The sequence below is a fragment of the Cervus elaphus genome, chromosome 16 (genome assembly GCF_910594005.1).
Source record: "Cervus elaphus chromosome 16, mCerEla1.1, whole genome shotgun sequence".
Classification (NCBI taxonomy): Eukaryota; Metazoa; Chordata; class Mammalia; order Artiodactyla; family Cervidae; genus Cervus; species Cervus elaphus.
The window spans coordinates 17,997,994-18,004,347 of NC_057830.1; positions in this window are offsets into that span (position 1 = coordinate 17,997,994).

The window sequence follows — 6,354 nt, forward strand, 5'->3', positions numbered from 1 at the left end:
CACTTACTTCTCAAATCTAAATTGAAATGACATTTAATCATAGAAGACGGTTCTGACCCTCCTAATTTGAACAACCCCATCTTCAACTCATCCAGAGTTATTTTCTTTCATAATAATAATCGCACTTGGTAATTATATTTGTGTGTGTTTGTTTTATATCTATCCCCTTCTGTATCTGTCTCTATATCTAAGCATCATGAAAACCATGATCATCAAGTCAGTTTTGTTCACTGCCATATGCTCGGTATCTAGCACAGTGCCTGGCAATAAGTAATTATTGAATGAATGAATGAAAGAAAGCTCAATGATTTTTCTTTTCTTTTTTGTATGAAGCTTTCTTATAAATAAATATGATAAATTTCACCATTTTAATGGAAATAGAATATGAACTTGTTATAATTCTGACTCTCATGGAGCTTTCATTCTAGTCATGGAGACTTTTTGAAAACATAACATCTAAGCTGACTCTTATTTTTAGATAAAGGCACTATCCTGCAAAAGGAAAATAGGGAAGAGAACATATTATTTATAGAGATGGTAGCAAAAATTCTATGGTGGAGTCAGGTTTGCCAAATATGATGAACAGATGTCCAATAGGTTTAAAGAATATAATAAGTAGGTAATTATAGAAGATGAGGCTAGGAAGGTAGGCAGAAACAAGTTTGTTTAGGACCTTGTGAGTTTTGGTAAGATTCTTTTACTTTATTGTAAATGAAGTGGAGAATCATAATAAGTTTTAAGGAGAGCAACAACACCTAATTCAAATCTTTAAAATGCTGTTCTTCCTTTATGGAAAATAAAGAGAATTAAAAGTGGATGGGAGGAGTGGGAACAAGGACACCGATTAGCAGACCGTTGTTTCAGTGTGGGAGAAATATGATGTCTTCAAGTGATACTTTGGAGGCAGAGAGTCAAGAGAGGACCTAGTGAAAGTTTTTAATTCTAACATGAATTGAAGGTGAGCTGGTTGTGAGATAATAAGGGAAAGAAAAGAATCAAAGTTGACTGCTACATTTTCAGTTTGGTAAAGTGAATGGAAGGTGGTATATTTTCTTGGGAATAAGGGTAGTTTTGGTTGGAGACAGAGCTAGAAATCAAAAGTTTTCTTTAGGCATGTTAAATTTATAATGCTTATTAGAAATGGAGCTGGAGATGTCAGGTAGAAGTTGGGTAGCTGAGTTTAGAATACAGGAAAGTGATCAGGGTGTAAAGATACATAAGGAAGTAGCCAGTATAATAACTGAGATCAAGGAAGTATGAGAAGAGATAAGTAGGAGAAAGGGCCAAGGTTGGTTGCCAAGCCCACTAACATTTACAGGTTAATTCGAAGAGGAGATTCCAACAAAGGAGACTGAGAGCAACACCAGGAAAATGTTATGCCATAGAGACAAAGAAAATAGTCTCAGGAAAGAAAGAGCCATTAATTATCAAAATCTATTAGAACAGTTGAGCAAAGTAAGGACCATTGGACCTGGCAAGCTGGAGACCGTTGGTAATAATGGCAGAAATCGTTTCAATGGAATAGAAAGAATAATAGCTCAAATAGAGTAGACGGAAAAGGTAACCTTGATAATATTGGCAATATCATCACTCCACTCTAATGCCTATTCAGCAGATTAAATACTTAGTCAATAAATATCTAATTCATTTATTCAGTCATTTAACAGTTCTCCCTAGCAAGCAGCTAAGGTTTCCTGGTAGTTAAGGGATGGACCCTATCCTTGAAGATATTATCTTTTAGATAACTTAGAACTTCCAGGAATATATCATTAAGTTCTGGAAATTTTTCTAATATAATTGCTGTTCAATTTTGTACCTGCCAAAACCTGATTTAAAATTTTATATCTCCCTGATGCTTTTTTCAGGAAAATTAAGATAAGGCTTGATCTAGTCATACACCTTTTCAAATTCTTCACTCTGGCAAGTGTTTCCATTCATTTTATAATGTCTTTTTATGTTCAGTATATTTTTTAAAAAATCCCTTTATGGGTTTAAATGAAGTAGAGGATGGCTATTCATACTCATAACTTCTTTAACAAGTTATCTTTATTTGCCCTAAATTCTTGTCCTAAATGACTTGGCAGTTTGGGGTCAATAACTGACTATGAATAGATTCTCTTATTAAATTCACTAGTTCTTCAATAACAGCAGAGAATTCATTACAATGAATGAGTTTCTTAGTGCAGTAATTAGAGTTTGATATTGATTTTCTATGCTATGACAATTGCTGGCATTTCTGTGACAAAAATAACCATTGTATTTAGAGACTGCTTTAAATACTGAATAGAAATAAAAGTTTGAAGCACAGATACATCCGTTATTATATCAAAAGCAGTTAATTTTTTTTCTCTACCACAATCCAAAGATACAGAACTGTTCTACTTTACTGACTTGAGATACAGATTAGACTGCTCTTTCATACTATTTTACTTTCAAAATGAAAGATGTTTATTATTATCACTGATACAGGGTTAGGGTTTATTTCAATGTCCATCATACTGAAATTTTAAAAGTAAAAGAAACCCATGATCCCACCGTCTAGAAATAATTATTGTTAATATTTATATATATATAATCCCTTGCAAATATTTTTCTATGCTTAAGTCTAAATTTAATGCATGAAAATAGGTCTTGCTGGTATACCAATGCTCCTTTGTATTTTTCAGGGACTACTTTTGTTTAATTGATTTTTTTCCCTGTTTTCAAAGAAAATATTGGTTTTTGTAGAATATTTAGTGCTTCAGAGTAATACAAAACCCCTTCACCATCTCTACCACTAATTTTATCACCCAAATAAAGCAAGAGTCAATACTAACATTTGGGTGGTTATCCTTCCAGAATACATTTTACATTTGTAGTTAGTTTACATTAATAGAGAGTTTACTGTGGATAATTTTGTATAGATTAAATCATATCATGCATATGTATTACAACTTGCTTTGTTAAAAAAATAAAATCATTATATCTTTTAATGGAAATGAATGCAGAGGATGTCCTTATGTGGTTGCAATTTATTTAATCAATCATTTATTAAGGAGCACTTAAGTTCTTCTTTTCAGTTATTTTTTTACTATTTTGAGTTGCAATGAACGTTCTTGTGCCTTCTCATTTGAACTCTTGTCAGTGCATCTCCTTTTCTATCCTTAATCTCAAAGTAGTATTCTCTCCAAATGTAACTCAAGTGTTTTTGCCATTAAAATGATATGGCTATAAATATATACAATGTTAATGGTCTTGTCTCTGGGTGTTCTGGACTCTTATATCTCCCCTTGGTTTTCTTTTATGAGGAAGTCAGCAGGGTCAGATGGGGTCATAAAGTATCATCTAATGTTTAAGAAGGGAAATAGGGCATTACAACCCCATCCTGTGAGACAAATGGGTACACAATGAATAATTCCTTTTATATGAAATTCTAGGAAATGAAAACAAATCTATAGAGACAGAAACCCAGTCATCAGTTGCTGGTGATGGTACAGGATGGGAGGAGCAGGGCAGGGAGATTACAAAGGAGATGAGGAAGCTTTTGGAGGTGATGGATCTGTTCATACTCTTGATTGTAGTGACAGTTTCATAAGAGTATACAAATGACAAAACAAAATAAATTGGACACCTTAAAATGTGTGGTTATTGCAAGTCAATTATATTGACATTGATAAATTGGTCAAAAATATTACAGTAAAGTATTAATAATGGACACAGACATAGCTTGCAAATACACATAGTTACTGAATTGCAACCTAATATTACATATTTACATTTTGCTTTTAAATTTATTAAGAACTTTAATTACATGTTCCCACTTAATCCTCACAATAGTTTTGCTGGGTATGCTGGTCTGGCATTTTAATCCCATTTTACAGCTGAGAAAATAAACTCAGAAAAGTTAACTTGCCCGTGATCAAAAAGCTACAAAGCATTGGAGCTAGACTTTGCCTGTGTTGTGCTGACTTTCCATTCTGTGCAGTTTTCTATGATATTATATTGACTCCCTCTCACCAGTTACATTTTCGATCCCTCATTTTCGTAATCTCTAACTTGGTGTTGCATTAAGCATTATACAGATCTGGAGAATATTATTCAACCTTCAAAAAGGAAGAAAATTCTGACACATGCTATATCATGGATGAACTTTAACAACTTTATGAGAAGTGACATAAGCTAGTAACAGAGGAAAAACCATTGTAAAATTTAATTTGTATGATGTACCTAGAATAGTCAGATTCATAAAAACAGAAAATAGAATGGTGCTTTCCGGGAACTGCAAGAAAGGGAGAATAAGACATTATTTAATGTGAACAGAGTTTCAACGTTGTAAAATGCAGAGTTCCGGAGATGGATGTTAGTGATAGTTGCACAATAATGTGAATGTACCTGGTGCCATGGACTATACACTTAACAATAGTTGGATAATAAATTTAATGTTATGTGTATTTTACTACAGCTTAAACAAAATTTCAAAATGAGATTTTTAGCATACTCTTTATATATATTTGGAAACGTGGAAACCTAGGAAGCTGGTGTGGGCTTATTACAAAAACAACAGCAACAAAGTGTCAATTGTTTACTTTGTTGATGTTCTCAACATGCTCTGAGACGTGTTATAACCTGCTAGCAAAGCCAGGCTACAGTGAGCCTATCCCTACACAGAAAGGGAATGAAATAAAGCATGTGAAATGTCCTCTGCCTCAGGCCTGCAATCTGAATGGAAATCCCATGATTTGGAGCCTTAAAGAACTGGGAAAAGTCAACTTCTGTACTTGGTCATTTCTACCACAATTTTTAGCTGCAGTCACCCTCTTGATTGCTTCTAATTCATTCTCTACATAGTAGCCAACTAACTTTAAAATAATTATGGCATTATGCTAAGTGAAATAAGTCAGAGAAATAAAAACACTGGATGATCTCACTCATATGTGGATTCTAAAATAGTTGAACACAGAGAAGTAGAGAATAGAATGGTAATTGCCAGGGGCTGGTGGTGGTCGAAATGGGGAGATATTTGTCAAATAGGAAAAAAAATTTATTTATAAGATGAATAAGTTCTGGTGATCTAATGTAAAGAATAGTGACTGTGGTTAACAATACTATTTTATATACTTGAAAGTTGCTAAGAAAGTAGATCTTAAATGTTTTCAACACACACACACATACATGCACAGTATGATAATTAACTAACCTTATTGTGGTAATAATTTCATAATATACAAGAATATTAAAAGAATATTAAATCATCATATTGTACACCTTAAACTTACACAATGTTATATGTAAATTACATCTCAATAAAGCTGCAAAAAATACATCATTTCATGTTGTCAATTCCTAAAGGCTTCCTGTTTCATATAGGATAATATCTAAACATCTCAATGTGACATATAAGGTGCTGTGTCATCTGATCCTCAGTATCTGGTCCTTTTGGAGCTACTTGTAGCACTCTGCCTCTCTCAGCATCCCCTAGACCACTGACATTCTATTTTTAAACATGTCAAACTCCTGCCACAGGTCATTTGCACATGCTACCACATTGCTTGAAAGTCTCTTTCCTCTACTTTTCAAATGGATTCTTCCTTGTCCTTTGGATCTCAGATATTACTTCTTCATGGAAGTCTCTTGTGAGTACCTTATTTAACTTGGGTCCATCTATTATTCTCTCTCTCTTTCCCTCTTTGTTAACTTTATGACATTTAACACAATTTGTAATTATGTCATTAGTTATTGACTCACTTTATTTTTCTGTTGCCCTGACTTGAATCTCAGCTCTTGAAGTGCTGGAACTTTTATTTGTTTTGTTTGTTATTAGCCAGAGTACTTAGCAGGAATTAGGCACTTAATAGCAAATCAATAAAAATTTGTTGACTGATTGAGTGAATAAAAACAAAAATTAAATACAACCTAAGTACCATCAATAGAGGAGTAGGTTTTCTATAAAATGCCATTCTATTGTTTAAAAGAATGAGAGAGATTCCTATATAATATTGTTAAATGAAAAAGCAGGCTCATAACAGTGCACTCTTGCAGTAATATATTTAATAAAAATGTAGAAATGCAATTCATGGATTGATTCTGGAAAGAATTATCATAAAATATAGGTCAGAGGGAACCTCAAGAATTCCAACTCACTTCTAGCATTTGGAAATATATACTTTCTCACCTAGAGGAGGCATGAGTGTAAGACAGCTTCAGGCTCTCAAGGAGGAGCATCAGATGGTCTTGTAGACTTTGCAGTTTTGAGCTTGAAGCCACTTCTTTGTCCAAGTTATGCCTTCATCTTCTTTGCCTCAGAGATAAGAGTCTCTTCCTGCAACACTTTAACACTGTGATCACCAACAGTTGTGCTTCTTTTCCCACCCTGGC